The sequence below is a fragment of the Sciurus vulgaris genome (genome assembly GCF_902686455.1).
Source record: "Sciurus vulgaris genome assembly, chromosome: 7".
In the NCBI taxonomy this organism is placed as follows: domain Eukaryota; kingdom Metazoa; phylum Chordata; class Mammalia; order Rodentia; family Sciuridae; genus Sciurus; species Sciurus vulgaris.
Window position 1 is genome coordinate 67,801,136 of NC_136467.1, and position 18,507 is coordinate 67,819,642.

The following is an 18,507-nucleotide window of genomic DNA, read 5'->3' on the forward strand; positions in this document are numbered from 1 at the left end:
CCTGAAATAATACCATCAAATTTCATGAATTACCTTTAATAAATAAACAGAAACCTAATGCTTTCTGTTTAGGGAGTAGGACTCTTGATTCTGATTATTTTCTACAGGCGACTTGCAGTAATAAATTATGGAACCCAGAAATTAGAACATGCAAAAGAGGATGTGTGAACTTCTCAAATAATTTGTGCACAAAATGGACTGCAAAGACTCATTATCTTTGTCTCTAAAACATAAACTCAAGTTGTAATCTTATTGGTAGAGATTATTTGAGACCATAATATTGTTGAGATCATTTTGCGATAATAAAAATGGTAGTCAATATTAATTGAGTCAGGCCCTATGCTAATTGTTTAAGATATGCTATTTCATTTAATCCTTCCAAACATTCATTTTACGTATAAGGAAACAACTTAGAGTGGTTACCTGTCCAAAGTCACATAGCTCTTTTCGACAGAGTAGGGCTGTGCACCAGAGGGGTTTGTGTAATAAGACCTAGCTCATGTTTATCTTCCCATACTCTCTGACAAAGTCTTTTACATTTACTCATTGAACATATTTAGTGCCCACTCATTGAGCATATGGCAGCTGTAAGCCCTTCCTGACTCCCCGGATTTTTGTGAGTTTACTTAGAAACAAATTTATTTCCCAATAGTGTATATTCTCACTGCTCCAGGTAACTTTTCATTTTATAAATTGTCAGAGTTGTCACTTTACATTCACTTGTGTGGTGATTTCATTAACGTCAGAGTTAGCTATCTACTGGTGATACAAATTACTTCAAAACTTTGTAGCTTAAATCAACAGTAATCACATATGCTCTCTCATGGTTTCTGTGGGTCAGGAATTCGGACAGAGCACAGCAGGAATTTCTTGTTTCTGCTCCATGTTGCTTGAATCCTCAGCTGGGTTGGAATCATCAGGACCTGCTCACTCAAGTGTCTGGCAGTTGATGCTGGCTGTCAGCTGAGTATCTAGCAGGTGCTTTGGTTGGAACATCTATGTGCAATCTCATCATTAGTTCTGGGCTTTTTCACAACATGACATTTGGATCCAAGGGCACATACCCAGGAAAGAGAGAGTGAGAAAGCAACAATGTGGAAGCTGCATTACATTTTTAGGGGAGAGATGAGAATGAGCTATAATTGAACTATAATTTATATACAAAATTCACTCATTATAAACATAATGTACTGTTTGGTGCTTATTAATTAATGCATACAGCTGTGCAAATCTCACTACAATCCAATTTTAGAATACTCCTATAATCCCCTCAAAAGTCCTGTGATGCTCATTTATAATGAATCTCTACTTATTCTTCCAGCCTCAGGTCATCTCTGATGAGCTCTGTAGGTTTTGCCTTTTCTGAAATTTCAGGTATATGGGATCATACAATATGTAGCCTTTCATGTATGACTTCTTTCACTTAGCATAAAGTTTCTGAGGTTCATTTCTGTTTTTAATTTTCTCCATGGTTTGTTGCATTTGATTGCTGAGTAGTATATCATTGTATAGATCTATCATGTTTGGTTTATCCATTTACCATCAGGACATTTTTTTCCAGTTTCTAGCTATTATGAATAATGTTGCTATGAGAATTCATGTATAACTCTTTCAATGGGATATACATTTTAAAATTTCCTTTGTGAGGATAGCTGGGAGTGGAAACCCAATGTGATACGCCCAGTATTATTTAACTGGAAATTTTCATTGAGTTGTTTGGAAATAAGGGTGTAAATCTATTAGTTACTATTATAATTTAATTAATCAAACCGTTCTTGTGACACTATAACTTGAGTTCCTATCTGCGCCAGGGATGATTTTATTCATGTAATTTGATAAGCTGGTACACATGCAGTTATTTTCTTTCTTATTGGAACTTGCTTTCGACTCATCTGCAGATTTTCCACAACTTGTTTTTATATTTTTTCATCATTAACTATTTTTGTGGTCTTATACAGAAATTCTATATTTTTTCTTATTCCTGAATGCTTGCTTTTATCCATCTTCATGTCTTGGCCTCTGACTCTCGGGTACTCTCTTATCTTGAATACGCATTCCACATTGGAACTACAGCTTTTATTGTATTTCTGGGTATGGCAAATTCCCTTAATTGTTTGTATCCTACATCCAGCCTGCTTGGTCCCTTTCACTCTTTGCTTCCATTTCTGCTTCCATTGTAAGCCAAAGATCTGGATTTTCTTATTAAGTAGTATGAAAAGTGAGGAGTATGTAGGAAAACATAAGTGTGAGAACTGCTTAAAGTCTGTACTATTATCATTTATGTGAATGGGTGCTTAAATAAATATCTAGTCAAATTGAATATAATTAGGTATACTTGAAGTATTCCAAAGTCATTTTGACATCTCTGACTATGGTCTTTCTATTAACTGTGAACTATTTCTAAGACTACTATAATCTTTCTTCTGAAAAGTCAATGCTAGTAACTGTTTTTAACTATGTAGCCAACTGAGGCAATAATGACTGTGTTTTAAAGAAATATCAAATTAAGCCAGGTGTGGTGGCACATGACTGAAATCTCAGCTACTTGCAGAATTGCAAGTTCAAAGCCAGCCTGGGCAACTTTGAGTGATGCTGTTTTATAAACAAAAAACAAAAGACAAAATAAAATAAAATAAAATAAAATAAAATTAAATTAAAAAACCAGAGCAGAGCTGAGGATGTAGCTCTGTGATAGAGCATTTGCCAAACATGCATGTGGTCCTCGGTTTGATCCTCAGTATTGAAATATTAATCAATCAATCAATTAAGATTTTAATTACAAATGACTTTCCTAAGTTTTGAGGTTTTTGTTTTGAAATGTCAGGGGATCTTGGAAGAAATCTCTGAAGATCTGAGTAGATGATTTAGGAAATAAAAAACTTGGGAATTGAAAGCTATAAAATATCTCTATGGAAGGGGTATAGGCTGGGAGGCTAGGGACCATTTTGAACTACTGAGTTGTGTGCACAACTCCCACTGGAGTCAATCAGAGTGATACATAAAAATCGATGGCAGGATCTTGCCCTGAAACTGTAAGTGAGGGAAGCAGAAAAATCAGAACTATTTCTTGATAAATGTCTGGGAATGCAAGCAGCCTTTGGGGAGGTCAGATGCTTGATGGAAAAGAACGTTCTTGAGACTCTAATGTTGCTGGATAAATTAAAAAGAAATAGAGAATCCCATCCACTGCCTTTCTTTAAACTTGGAATGATTTGTTATTTTTTAAAAATCCCTTAAGCACTTCTTCAATTATTATTTTTCCAGATGGTTGAGTTTTTTAATGAATAATACTCAGTTTTTGTAGAAATGGTATAAAATTAGACATTTTCCCCCTAATAGTCTTAGAAAAATATTCCTTTCTTTCAGGCCTAAACTAAACCTGGGGGCCAGAGGGCAGATTCTGTGCACTCCTGCTTCTGGAACAGGAGGTAGTGGTTGAACATGTCCTGTAATAGCCACTATTTTGAGTCCAAAGTAGATGAAGAAGGGAGAGTGCGACATCAGGTAAGGTCAACCCTCTGAAATTCATTTTCAAATGATTCAAAACCTTCTTACATGTCCCGATAGGACACAGGCGTTTAGGAAGAAGTTGTGATTTATTTTAAAAATAACACTTAAATGTATTAAGTACTTCCAGTAAAGAGAATCATGCTTGAAGTCTGAGTTGGTAAGAAACCACTATTATCAGTTGTAATTGGAGAAAGAATTTTTTTAAATCTCCATTTTTAATCCTTAGTTATAAAAATTTTCATAAGCTTTACCAAATTAGTTCTGTAATTTATAAGGCCACCATTCACGGGGATAAGTGGTTATTGTATTTTTATTTTTGTCTTGTTGCTATGAGATAATTTTCATTAGAATTTTATCATTCCACATCATATATTAAGTTGGTATCAAAGACTTATAATAAGCCACATTTTAGGATCTGCTATATTAGCTACTAGGCAATTTTGGTAAGAGTAATAATGTTGAACATGATCTAATATTCTTTTGTTTATGTGTGAATCATAAGAGATGCTTAGTGGATAAGACCAAAGGCATAGACAGGCTAATATTTACACGAAGTGTGATATCCACTCTTGTGTGGAATTTTGGACTTTAGATAGCATGTTTCAGTTCTCTTATGCCCTAGGAATTGGAGGACTCCCTGAGATCTAATATCTTGCCTGGGACATTCAGAAGGTTGGTGAAACAAGAAAAGAACCCACATCTTTTAACCCCTAACCAGAGGTCTGTTGACTATGTTATACATACATCCCAAAGACCCAAACTTCCCCAACAATCCACTTGACACTTATCATTTTATGGTTGTCTAAAACTTTCTTTTTCTAGGTCATTTGCAGGGTTATAGGTTCAATTAAATTAATACACAAATTTTGCATTCATTATCTTTAGACATTCACTTTAAATTTTTGAACTTATTTCTGGTTTTAGTGTTTTGGGATCCAGTAAATTATTATGCAATATACTTATACCCTTCATAATATAGATTCACTGGGTTTCAATGGGCTTATCAGAAAATGAAGGTCTCGCCATAATTGATCTCTAAGGTCCAGTCCTAGAATTCTATTAGTGTGTATACGATTTCTACTTATTCATTGGGTTAACTCTCCTTGGTTTTAGTATTTTATTGTGTTTCATTCACTGGGGAATCAAGGATTTCTTTGTGTATGCTAAAATAATTTTAGGCATGAATGGTTAGAAATATTTTTTGGCAAGTGTCCACTTCATTCCTGAATTAAATTGGGTTTAAGACTGACCCTGGGGATAAAACAGGTATAGTCTTTTAGAATGCTAGAGTCTAAATTAGAAGTAAGGTCCCTGGGGCTAGCCTCTGTCTTTCATGTTCCATAGTGAAAGTCTCTGTTTTCTGATCTCTCAGTTCTCAGATTCTCAGGTGCCAGAAAGGCAGAAACACTCTTCCTTCTATCTCTTTCCACCCTCCACCAGCTTGTACTTATTGAACTGACATCCTGCAGTAGGTAAGCTATGACCTCATTCTTTAAAGTTCATTAAGGCCTTAAAGTCCTCTGTGGCCCAGTGCTCCCATGGTATCAGGTGTGGCACAGGTACCAGCAAATTGCTCAAAGACATATCACATTGTGGTGATGGGCCTACAACTGATGAGAAATGAACACAAATAATATCATCTCAGGTTAAGGCAGGAGTCAGTGGTACAGGAACTCCAGGCTCTGATTTTCCTATGTGTTAGCATCAGTGTGAGTGTGATGTACTAATGATGATGATGAAAAGAAATAGTAAATGCCATTAGGAAAACATGAAATCCATGCTAATAGTAGATACAACATAAGGAGAGAAAGTTAAAATTTTAGTTTGGCTATGAAGAAAATGCCAATGATAGTACTTCTGTGACCTAAGGCAAATATAGGTTCACTTATTGAATAGCAAAATAACAGTTATGCATGGATCTAAAAATGTCACAAGAATTCTGTTTCATTGATTACAACATTCAGTTTTGCTCATGTGCTTTCAGTACTGTACTTGCTAGTACTGTACTTATGCAATGGGATTATTGTTTCAGATCTTAAAAAAACTGAATTGCATTATGACCAAGTTAATTTTGAGCTTAAGGGATTTGTGTGAATGCTAATGAATGCCTGACTGGGAACCATCAGGTACATGCAGGAAGATCTTGAAAGAGGCATTTTAGAACAGTAAGAGTTATTTATGTTGTTTATACATGTTCATTGCAAACATAATGAAAATAGAGAAAATTTTAAAATAAACACATCTTGGAGATATTATGGGTTTGTTCCAGACCACTGCAATAGAGTGAATATCATCATAAAGCGAGTCACGTACGTTTTTTGTTTCCCCAGGGTATATAAAAGTTATGTTTATACTGTGCTATAGTCTAATAAGTGTGAAACAGCATTATGTCTAAAAAATAATATACATATCTATATACCTTAATTTAAAAATACTTTATTACCCCCAAACACTAAGAATCATCTGAGCCTTCATGGAGCTTTAATCTTTTTGCTGGTGAAGGTCTTGCTTTTATGTTGATGGCTGCTGACTGATAGTGTGGTGGTTGCTGAAGTATGAGTTAGCTCTAGCAGTTTCGTAAAATTAAACAACGATCAAGTTTGCCTCATTGATTTACTCTTCCTTTCAGGAAAGACTTCTTTGTAGCAAGCAATGCTGTTTGACAGCACTTCAGGGACAACAGAAATTCTTTCACAATTGGAACAATCTCTCAAACCCTGCCACTGATTTATCAATTAACTTAAGGTACTTTTCTAAATCCTTTGGGTCATTTCAACAATGTTTATAGCATTTTCACTAGGAGTAGATTCCATCTTAAGAAAATATTTTCTTTGCTTTTCTATAGGAAGCAGTTCTTCTCCCATTAAAAAATTATCATGTGATTTCAAAAATTTACCCACATCTTCAGGCTCTGCTTCTAACTCTAGTTTTCTTGCTGTTTCTACCACATTTGTAATAACTTCCTCCACTGAAAGGTTGAACACCTAAAAATCATCCAACATGGTCCAAATCAACTTCTTCCAAACTCCTATTGAAGTTGATATCCTTACCTTTTCCCATGAATCACAAATGTTGTTAATGGCATCTTGAATGGTGTGTCCTTTTCAAAAGGTTTTTGATTTACTTTCCCCTGATTTATCAGAGGAATCACTGTGTATGGCAGCTACAGCCTTTTGAAATGTAATTTTTAAATAATAAAATTTTGAAACTTGATATGCTCCTTGATCCATGGGCTGCAGAATTGTGTTAATAGGCATAAAAATAATATTACTCTCACTTTACAGCTTCGTCAGAGCTCAGGCACAGTGTCACTGAGTGGTAATATTTTGAAAGGAATCTTTTTCGTCTCACCAGTAGTTCCCAATAGTGGGCTTAAAATATCCAGTAAACTAGTAAACAGATATGCTATCATTCAGTTTTTGTTGTCTCACAGAGCACAGGCAGAGTAGATTTAATTTAATTCTTAAAGGTCTTAGGATGTTTGGAATGGTACATAAGCCTTGGCTTCAAGTCACCAACAACTTTAGCCCTTGATGAGAGAGCCAGACTGTCCTTTGAAGCTTTGAAGTCAGGCATTGACTTTCCTTTCTAGTTATGAAAGTCTTAGATGTCCTTTTTTCACAGTAGAAGGAAGAAGATGTTTCGCCTACACTGAGCATCTGCTATTTAGTGTGGTCACTTCATCAATTATTTTATATTTTCTGGATAACCAGCTACAGCCTCTACAAAGCACTTGCTGCTTCACCTCACACTTTTATGTTATGGAAATTGCTTCTTTCTTTAAATCTCATGAAATAACCCCTGCTAACTTCAGTCTTTTCTCCTGTAGATTCCACCTCTTTCAGCCTTTACTTTATGGAATTGAAGTGAGTTAAAGCCTTCTCTGGATTAGGCTTTAGCTTGAAGGAATGTTGCGAATGGTTCGATCTGTTCAGGAAATCACTAAAACTTTGTCCACTCAGCAATAAGACTGCTTTATTTTTTAATCCTCTGTGTGTTCACTGGAGAAACATTTTTAATTTCCTTCAAAAACTTTTCTTCTGCATTCACAACTTGACTGGTGCAAGAGGCCTAGCTTTCTGCCTATCTCTGCTTTCTACATGCTTCCTCACTAAACTTGATCATTTTTAGATTTGGTTTAAATTAAGAGATGTGCAACTCTTTCTTTCACTTGATCACTTAGAGGCTGTTTTAGGGTTGTCAGTTGGCCTTATTTCAATATTGTTGTGTCTCAGGAAATAGGGAGGGAGAGAGCCAGGGGCATGGCCAGTGAATGGAGTGAGCATACACATGTTTATTGATGACATGAGTCATCTTATTAGGATGTGGTTTGTGGCATCAAAAATAATGATGATAGTAACATTGAAAATCACTGATCTTGGGTCACTACAATAGATATATTAATAATGAAAAAGCTTTAAATGCTGCAAGAATCACTGAAATATGACACAGCAGACAGAAAATGAATACATGCAGTGGAAAACTGGCACTGATAGATTGGCTGGAAGCAGGGTTGCCACAAGCCTTCAATTTGCAAAGATATAGTGCCCACAAAGTGCAATAAAGTGAAGCAAATAAAACATGGTACCAATGTAGATGAAATAATTATTTGTGCATAATTGTACCAAGCAAAGATAAATACTACTAACATCTTGATGTAAACTTTTTGATTCTTTAACACACACACTTGTGTGCATGCATACATACACACACACACACACACGCACAAACACACACATACACACATTTCCCATGCAATATTAGTCTCAACAGTCCATTATATTTCTGCTTTAAAATATTATCTTTCTTGGGTTTTAGTACATTCATTGGAAAGCAAGGGTACTGCTAAAATTAATCTTGCATATCTAGCTGCCTTTCTTTCCCAACTCCACAATTTTATAAATTCTATTTTTTTAAATTTACCTTTGGAATAAAACTCTACCACACCAATATTTTTTTATTTTAATTGAAAATCATAAATTTACATAGGGCAATATTGTTTGATTCATTCTGTTATTTTTTTCCCTTCCCCCCCACCCCTCCCACCCCTCTTTTCCCTCTATACAGTCCTTCCTTTCTCCATTCTTACCACCCTCCTTATCCCTAACCCTAAACTTAACCCTAACCCTAACACTAACCCCTCATATCCCCCCTTATATGTCCTCTTCCGCTTATCAGCGAGATAATTCGTCCTTTAGTTTTTTGAGATTGGCTTATCTCACTTAGCATGATATCCTCCAATTTCATCCATTTGCCTGCAAATGCCATGATTTTATCACTCTTCATGGTGGAGTAAGAGTCCATTGTATATATATGCCACAGTTTCTTTATCCATTCATCAACTGAAGGGCATCTAGGTTGGTTCCACAATCTGGCTATAGTGAATTGAGCGGCTATGAACACTGATGTGGCTGTATCTCTGTAGTATGCTGATTTTAAGTCCTTTGGGTATAGGCCAAGGAATGGGATAGCTGGGTCAAATGGTGGTTCCATTCCAAGCTTTCTGAGGAATCTCCATAATGCTTTCCAAAGTGGCTGCACTAATTTGCAACCCCACCAGCAAATTATGAGTATACCTTTTTCCCCACATCCTCTCCAACACCTATTGTTGCTTGTGTTTTTTTTTTTTTTTTTTTTTTTTTATTTTATTGTAAACAAATGGGATACATGTTGCCTCTCTGTTTGTACATGGCGCAAAGGCATACCATTTGTGTAATCATAAATCCACATACAATAATGTTGTTTGATTCATTCTGTTATTTTTTCCCCTTCCCCCCACCCCTCCCATCCCTCTTTACCCTCTATACAGTACTTTCTTCCTCCATACTTGCTCCCCTCCCTAACCCTAACTCTAACCCTAACACTAACCCTTCCCTCCCCCCCATTATGTGTCATCCTCCACTTATTAGCGATATCATTTGTCCCTTGTCTTTTTGAGATTGGCTTATCTCACTTAGCATGATATTCTCCAATTTCATCCATTTGCCTGCAAATGCCATAATTTTGTCATTCTTTATGGCTGAGTAATATTCCATTGTGTATATATACCACAGTTTCTTTATCCACTCGTCAATTGAAGGGCATCTAGGTTGGTTCCATAGTCTGGCTATTGTGAATTGAGCAGCTATGAACATTGATGTGGCTGTATCTCTGTAGTATGCTGATTTTAGATCCTTTGGGTATAGGCCAAGGAGTGGGATAGCTGGGTCAAATGGAGGGTCCATTCCTAGTTTTCTAAGGAATCTCCACACTGCTTTCCAGAGTGGCTGCACTAATTTGCAGCCTCACCAGCAATGTATGAGTGTACCTTTCTCCCCACATCCTCGCCAACACCTGTTGCTTGTATTTTTGATAATCGCCATTCTAATTGGGGTGAGATGGAATCTTAGGGTGGTTTTGATTTGCATTTCTCTTATTACTAGAGATGTTGAACATTTTTTCATATGTTTATTGATTGCTTGTACATCTTCTTCTGTGAAGTGTCTGTTCATTTCCTTAGCCCATTTGTCGATTTGATTATTTGTATTCTTGGTGTATAGTTTTTTGAGTTCTTTATAGATTCTGGAGATTAGTGCTCTATCTGAAGTATGATTGGCAAAGATATTCTCCCACTCTGTGGGCTCTTACTTCACATTACTGATAGTTTCCTTTGCTGAGAGAAAGGTTTTTAGTTTGAATCTATCCCAGTTATTGATTCTTGCTTTTATTTCTTGTGCTATGGGAGTCCTGTTGAGGAAGTCTGGTCCTAGGCTGACATGTTGAAGATCGGGACCTACTTTTTCTTCTATAATCTGCAGAGTCTCTGGTCTGATTCCAAGGTCCTTAATCCATTTTGAGTTGAGTTTTGTGCAGGGTGAGAGATATGGGTTTAGTTTCATTCTGTTGCATATGGATTTCCAATTCTCCCAGCACCATTTGTTGAAGAGGCTATCTTTTCTCCATTGCATATTTTTGGTGCCTTTGTCTAGTATTAGAAAGTTGTATTTATTTGGGTTTGTGTCCATGTCCTCTATTCTGTACCATTGATCTACCTGTCTATTTTGGTACCAGTACCATGCCGTCTTTGTTACTATTGCTTTGTAATAAAGTTGAAGTTCGGGTATTGCGATACCCCCTGCTTCATTTTTCCTGCGAAGGATTGCTTTAGCTATTCTGGGTTTCTTATTCTTCCAGATGAATTTCATGATTGCTTGCTCTATTTCTGTAAGGTACGTCATTGGGATTTTAATTGGGATTGCATTGAATCTGTATAGCACTTTTGGTAGTATGGCCATTTTGACAATATTAATTCGGCCTATCCAAGAACATGGGAGATCTTTCCATCTTCTAAGGTTTTCTTCGATTTCTTTCTTTAGTGTTCTGTAGTTCTCATTGTAGAGGTCTTTTACCTCTTTTGTGAGATTGATTCCCAAGTATTTTATTTTTTTCGATGCTATGGTGAATGGGGTGGTTTTCATAATTTCTCTTTCTGAGGATTCCTCACTTATGTATAAAAATGCATTGGATTTATGAGCATTGATCTTGTAACCTGCCACTTTACTGAATTCACTTATGAGTTCTAAGAGTTTTCTGGTGGAATTTCCTGGTTCCTCTAAGTATATAATCATATCATCCGCAAATAGGGATAGTTTGAGTTCTTCTTTTCCTATTCGTATTCCTTTAATTTCCTTGGTCTGTCTAATTGCTCTGGCTAGAGTCTCAAGAACGATATTGAATAGGAGTGGTGAAAGAGGGCATCCCTGTCTTGTTCCAGTTTTTAGGGGGAATGTTTTCAGTTTTTCACCGTTTAGAATGATATTAGCCATGGGCTTAGCATAGATGGCCTTTACAATGTTAAGGAATGTTCCCACTATCCCTATTTTTTCTAGTGTTTTGAGCATGAAGGGGTGTTGTATTTTATCAAATGCTTTTTCTGCATCTATTGAAATAATCATGTGGTTCTTGACTTTAAGTCTATTGATATGGTAAATTACATTTATTGATTTCCGGATGTTGAACCAACCTTGCATCCCTGGGATAAAACCCACTTGATCGTGGTGCACTCTCTTTTTAATATATTTTTGTATGCGATTTGCTAAAATTTTATTGAGAATTTTTGCGTCAATGTTCATTAATGATATCGGTCTGAAATTTTCTTTCCTCGATTTATCTCTGTCTGGCTTGGGTATCAGGGTAATATTGGTTTCATAGAATGAGTTTGGGAGGGTACCCTCCTCTTCTATTTCATGGAATACTTTGAGAAGTATTGGAATGAGCTCTTCTTTAAAGATTTTGTAGAACTCGGCTGAGAACCCGTCTGGTCCTGGACTTTTCTTTGTTGGTAGGCTTTTGATGACCTCTTCTACTTCATTACTTGAAATTGATCTATTTAAATTTTGTATGTCCTCCTCGTTCAATTTAGGCAATTCATATGTCTCTAGAAACCTGTTGATGTCTTCGAAATTTTCTATTTGGTTAGAATATAGATTTTCAAAATAGCTTCTAATTATGTTTTGTATTTCAATCGTGTCTGTTGTGATATTTCCTTGTTCATTCCGAATTTTGGTGATTTGGGTTTTCTCTCGTCTTCTCTTTGTTAGAGTGGCTAAGGGTTTATCAATTTTGTTTATTTTTTCAAAGAACCAACTATTTATTTTGTCAATTTTTGGTATAGTTTCTTTTGTTTCAATTTCATTGATTTCAGCTCTGAGTTTAACTATTTCCTGTCTTCTACTACTTTTGGTGTTGGTCTGTTCTTCTTTTCTAGGGCTTTGAGCTGAAGTGTTAGGTTGTTTATTTGTTGATTTTTACTTCTTTTATTGAATGCGCTCCATGAAATAAATTTTCCTCTAAGTACTGCTTTCATAGTGTCCCAAAGATTTTGATATGATGTTTCTTTGTTCTCATTTACCTCTAGGATTTTTTAAATTTCCTTTCTAATATCTTTTGTTATCCATTCATCATGTAATAGCATATTGTTTAATCTCCAGGTGTTGGAGTAGCTTCTGTTTTTTACTCTTTCATTTATTTCTAACTTCAAACCATTATGATCTGATAGAATACAAGGTAGTGTCTCTATCTTCTTGTATTTGCTTACATTAGCTTTGTGGCATAATATATGGTCTATTTTAGAGAAGGATTCATGTGCTGCTGAGAAGAAAGTGTATTCGCTCTTGGTTGGATGGTATATTCTATAAATGTCCGTTAAGTCTAAATTATTGATTGTGTTATTGAGTTCTATGGTTTCTTTGTTCAATTTTTGTTTGGAAGATCTGTCCAGTGGTGAGAGAGGCGTGTTAAAATCACCTAGTATTATTGTGTTATGGTCTATTTGGTTTCTGAAATTGAGAAGGATTTGTTTGACATACATGGATGAGCCACTGTTTGGGGCATAGATGTTTATGATTGTTATGTCTTGCTGATTTATGGTTCCCTTAAGCAGTATGTAATGTCCTTCTTTATCCCTTTTGACTAGTTTTGACTTGAAGTCCACCTTATCTGTAATGAGGATGGATACCCCAGCTTTTTTGCTGAGTCCATGTGCATGATATGTTTTCCCCCATCCTTTCACCTTTAGTCTATGTGTATCTCTTTCTACGAGGTGAGTCTCTTGCAGGCAACATATTGTTGGATCTTTCTTTTTGATCCAATCTTCCAGTCTATGTCTTTTGATTGATGAGTTCAGGCCATTAATATTCAGGGTTATTATTGAGATATGATTAGTATTCCTGGTCATTTGGTTCATTTTATTTATTTATTTATTTATTTATTTATTTATTTATTTATTTATTTATTTATTTTGAGACGACTTGGTTCTTCCTTTATTTGACAATTCCTTTAGGATGGTTCCTCCCATTGCTGATTTGTTTCTTTGTTTTTCATCTCTTCCTCATGGAATATTTTGCTGAGAATGTTCTGTAATGCTGGCTTTCTTTTTGTAAATTCTTTTAGCTTTTGTTTATCATGGAAGGATTTTATTTCCTCATCAAATTTGAAGGTAAGTTTTGCTGGGTATAAGGTTCTTGGTTGGCAACCATTTTCTTTCAGGGCTTGAAAAATGTTGTTCCAGGCCCTTCTAGCTTTTAGGGTCTGGATTGAAAAATCTGCTGATATCCGTATTGGTTTCCCCCTGAATGTAATTTGATTCCTTTCTCTTGCGGCCTTTAAAATTCTGTCTTTATTTTGTATGTTGGGCATTTTCATTATAATGTGCCTTGGTGTGGGTCTGTTGTAATTTTGTATATTTGGAGTCCTATAAGCCTCTTGTACTTGATCTTCCATTGCATTCTTCAGATTTGGGAAATTTTCTGATAGTATTTCATTGAATAGATTGTTCATTTCTTTGGTCTGTTTCTCTAAGCCTTCCTCAATTCCAATAATTCTCAAATTTGGCCTCTTCATGATATCCCATAGTTCTTGGAGATTCTGTTCATGATTTCTTACCATCTTCTCTGTTTGTTCAACTTTGTTTTCAAGGTTAAATATTTTATCTTCAATGTCTGATGTTCTGTCTTCCAGGTGTTCTATTCTATTGGTTATGCTTTCTATGGAGTTCTTAATTTGGTTTATTGTTTCCTTCATTTCAAGGATTTCTGTTTGGTTTTTTTTCAATATCTCTAACTCTTTATTGAAGTGATCTTTTGCTTCCTGTATTTGCTCTTTTAACTGTCGATTGGTGCGATCATTCAGTGCCTGCATTTGCTCTTGCATCTCGTCATTTGCTTCCCTGAGCATTTTAATTATGTACATTCTGAACTCCCTTTCTGTCATTTCTTCTGCCATGCTGTCGTTGGGTTTCATTGATGTAACATCTAGATTTGTTTGCAGCATTTTCTTTCCTTGTTTTCTCATATTGTTCAGGTATCAGTTGACCGCTGTGATATTGCAGATTTCCTCTATTGTCTTATAATATCCCTGAAGATTTCTATTATATCCCCTCTTAGTCTTCAGTAGCCTGAAATCTTGGAGGAAGTTGATAATGCAGTGCTCCACAAGGGAGCTGACTCCCTAGGGGTGGTGGCCTTCTGGTGGGGTATATTCCCTGCTAGTGGGCAGAGGTACCTTCACTTGCTGATGAATGGTCATCCAGAAGGGAAGTGGGTTGTGGGCTGATGCAAGACCAGTTTGGGCCTGTGTCTCTGATTTTACGGTCCTTTTGGGAGAACCTCACCCAACAGGGAGGAGTCACCCGGTGGGGAGGTCTCGCTGGTCGGTTTTCCTCCCAGAGGTTCCGTTCAATTCACAACTACCACCTGGGCTGGGCAGCCTTCTTCTGCAATGATCCCAGGGACCCGGATCTACCTCCTGGGCCTGGAAGCCTCACCCTTCACAAACGAATCTCCTTCGGCTGCCTCTCCTCAGAGAAGCTGCCTGCAGTCCTGGAGCCTTCGCTCTGCCCCTCAGTTTGTCTGTGGGGCCCTTCCACCAAGAAGCCGTCTAGGACCCTGCTCTTCTCTTTTCGCCTGGCTATGCTGCCCCTCCTCTGAGCAGCTACCTGGACCCCCTTACAATCGCTCCAAGTCCCAGTGACCCGCCACATGCCTTTTCCTCCAGCAGCCACCTGTTGTTCCGTGCGGTCGCTCTAAGACCAAGTGACCCAGCACGCACCACTTTCTCCACCAGGCAGTTACCCAGAGATCTGGTGCGTCACGAGTCCCAAGAACTCACTGTGCACCTTCTTGTCCCGACTGCCTCCCGTAGCCCTGGTGCAGTCACTTCGAGCCCAAGCACCCCGCCGCGCTCCTCCTCCTTCTCCAGACAACCCCCTATGTTCAGGAGCGGATGCTCTGGGACCAAACCACTCACCACGCTGTTCCACCGGATAGCCGCCCAGAGCCCTGGCGCAGCTGTTCCAATTCCAAGCGACGTGCCGAGCCCGTATTTCTCCTTCTCCTCTGGGCAGCCCCCTGTGTTCAGGGGTGGTCACGTTCAGTCCAAACAGCTCACCAAGCACCTTCTCCTTTGGGCAGCCTCCCAGAGCGCGGGTGGGTTGCGCCGAGTCCAAGCGCTGTGGTGAACAGCCACCTCTTCAATGCTCCCAGCTGTCTGCAATCACTGCTCCGGCGGGGGGAGGGGCGCCTCGCCGGCAGTTCTACTTTGCAAAGATCCCTGCTTTCGGGGCTACCGCCCTGTCCGGGGGCTACCGCCCCGTCCGCCTGCCCAGTGGGAAACACTAACCCGGCTGCTTTGAGTTGGTCCCAAGTCTCTCAATATCTCCTTTTCTTGAATCCTGAGTCCACGCTGCTCCTCCGGATAGCCGCCCGGAGCCCTGGCGCAGCTGATCCAATTCCAAGCGACGTGCGGAGCCCGTATTTCTCCTTCTCCTCTGGGCAGCCCCCTCTTCAATGCTCCCAGCTGTCTGCGATCACTGCTCCGGCGGGGGGAGGGGCGCCTCGCCGGTTGTTCTACTTTGCAAAGATCCCTGCTTTTGGGGCTACCGCCCCGTCCAGGACTCCTGCCCCGTCCGGGACGCCTGCCCAGTGGGGGACTCTCGCCCGGCTGCTTTGAGTTGGTCCCAAGGCTCTCTATATCTCCTCTTCTTGAGTCCTGAGTCCTGGAGCAACACGAAACGCAGCCACCCTCTAGTCCGCCATCTTGAATCCCCCGCTTGTGTTCTTGATAATCGCCATTCTAATTGAGGTGAGGTGAAATCTTAGGGTAATTTTGATTTGCATTTCTCTTATTACTAGAGATGTTGAACATTTTTTCATATATCTGTTCATTGCTTGTAGATCTTCTTCTGTGAAGTGTCTGTTCATTTCCTTAGCCCATTTGTTGACTGGATTATTTGTATTCTTGGTGTAGAGCGTTTTGAGATCTTTATCAATTCTGGAAATTAGCGCTCTATCTGAAGTATGAGTGGCAAAGATATTCTCTCACTCTGTAGGCTCTCTCTTCACATTACTGATAGTTTCCTTTGTTGAGAGAAAGCTTTTTAGTTTGAATCTATCCCAGTCGTTGATTCTAGCTTTTATTTCTTGTGTTATGGGAGTCCTGTTAAGGAAGTCTGATCCTAAGCCAACAAGTTGAAGGTTTGGACCTACTTTTTCTTCTATAAGATGCAGGGTCTTGGTCTGATTCCAAGGTCCTTGATCCATTTTGAGTTGAGTTTCGTGCAGGGTGAGAGATAGGGATTTAGTTTCATTCTGTTGCGTATGGATTTCCAGTTTTCCCAGCACCATTTGTTGAAGAGGCTATCTTTTCTCCATTGCATATTTTTGGAACCTTTGTCTAGTATGAGAAAATTGTATTTATTTGGGTTTGTGTCCATGTCCTCTATTCTGTACCATTGATCTACCTGTCTATTTTGGTACCAATACCATGACGTTTTTGTTACTATTGCTTTGTAATAGAGTTGAAGATCTGGTATTGCGATACCCCCTGCTTTGCTCTTTCTACTGAGGATTGCTTTAGCTATTCTGGGTTTCTTATTCTTCCAGATGAATTTCATAATTGCTTGCTCTATTTCTGTAAGGTACATCATTGGGATTTTAACTGGAATTGCATTGAATCTGTATAGCACTTTTGGTAGTATGGCCATTTTGACAATGTTAATTCTGCCTATCCAAGAACATGGAAGATCTTTCCATCTTCTAAGGTTTTCTTTAATTTCTTTCTTTAGTGTTCTGTAGTTCTCATTGTAGAGGTCTTTCACCTCTTTTGTGAGATTGATTCCCAAGTATTTTATTTTTTTCGATGCTATTGTGAATGGGGTAGTTTTCCTAATTTCTCTTTCTGAAGATTCATCACTTATGTATAAGAATGCATTGGATTTATGAGCATTGAACTTGTAACCTGCTACTTTACTGAATTCACTTATGAGTTCTAAGAGTTTTCTGGTGGAATTTCCAGGTTCCTCTAAATATATAATCATGTCATCAGTAAACAGGGATAGTTTGAGTTCTTCTTTTCCAATTCGTATCCCTTTAATTTCTTTGGTTTGTCTAATTGCTCTGGCTAGAGTCTCAAGAACGATATTGAATAGAAGTGGTGAAAGAGGGCATCCCTGCCTTGTTCCAGTTTTTAGGGGGAATGCTTTCAGTTTTTCACCATTTAGAATGATATTGGCCATGGGCTTAGCGTAGATGGCCTTTACAATGTTAAGGAATGTTCCCACTACCCCAATTTTCTCTAGTGTTTTGAGCATGAAGGCATGCTGTATTTTATCGAATGCTTTTTCTGCATCTATTGAAATAATCATGTGATTCTTAACTTTTAGTCTGTTGATATGGTGAATGACATTTATTGATTTCCAGATGTTGAACCAACCTTGCATCCCTGGATAAAACCCACTTGATCATGGTGCACTCTCTTTTTAATATATTTTTGTATGCGATTTGCTAAAATTTTGTTGAGAATTTTTGCATCGATGCTCATTAAGGATATTGGTCTGAAATTTTCTTTCCTTGATGTGTCTGTGTCTGGTATAGGTATCAGGGTGATATTGGCTTCATCGAATGAGTTTGGTAGGGTTCCCTCCTCTTCTATTTTATGGAATACTTTGAGAAGTATTGGAATGAGCTCTTCTTTAAAGGTTTTGTAGAACTCGGCTGAGAACCCATCTGGTCCCGGACTTTTCTTTGTTGGTAGGCTTTTGATGACCTCTTCTATTTCATTGCTTAAAATTGATTTATTTAAGTTGTGTATGTCCTCCTCGTTCAGTTTAGGTAATTCATATGTCTCTAGAAACTTGTTGATGTCTTCAAGATTTTCTATTTTGTTGGAGTATAGAGTTTTCAAATAGCTTCTAATTATGTTTTGTATTTCACTCATGTCTGTTGTGATATTTCCTTGTTCATTCTGAGTTTTAGTAATATGAGTTTTCTCTCTCTTTCTCTTTGTTAGTGTGGCTAAGGGTTTATCAATTTTGCTTATTTTTTCAAAGATCCAACTATTTATTTTGTTAATTTTTCCGATTGTTTCTTTTGTTTCAATTTCGTTGATTTCGGCTCTGATTTTAACTATTTCCTGTCTTCTACTACTTTTGGTGTTGGTCTGCTCTTCTTTTTCTAGGGCTTT

General features: G+C 37.9%; 1 long non-coding RNA gene across 1 annotated transcript in view; it reads left to right on the forward strand.

Annotated features, from left to right (window-relative positions):
- Positions 1-4,112: 4,112 nt before the first annotated feature.
- LOC306665542 overlaps positions 4,113-18,507 on the forward strand; it is a 56,130-nt gene continuing 41,735 nt past the window's right edge. The window contains exons 1-2 of the long non-coding RNA XR_013765064.1: positions 4,113-4,182; positions 4,883-4,982. This is a non-coding gene — a long non-coding RNA (uncharacterized lncRNA). The remainder of the gene's footprint in view (positions 4,183-4,882; positions 4,983-18,507) is intronic.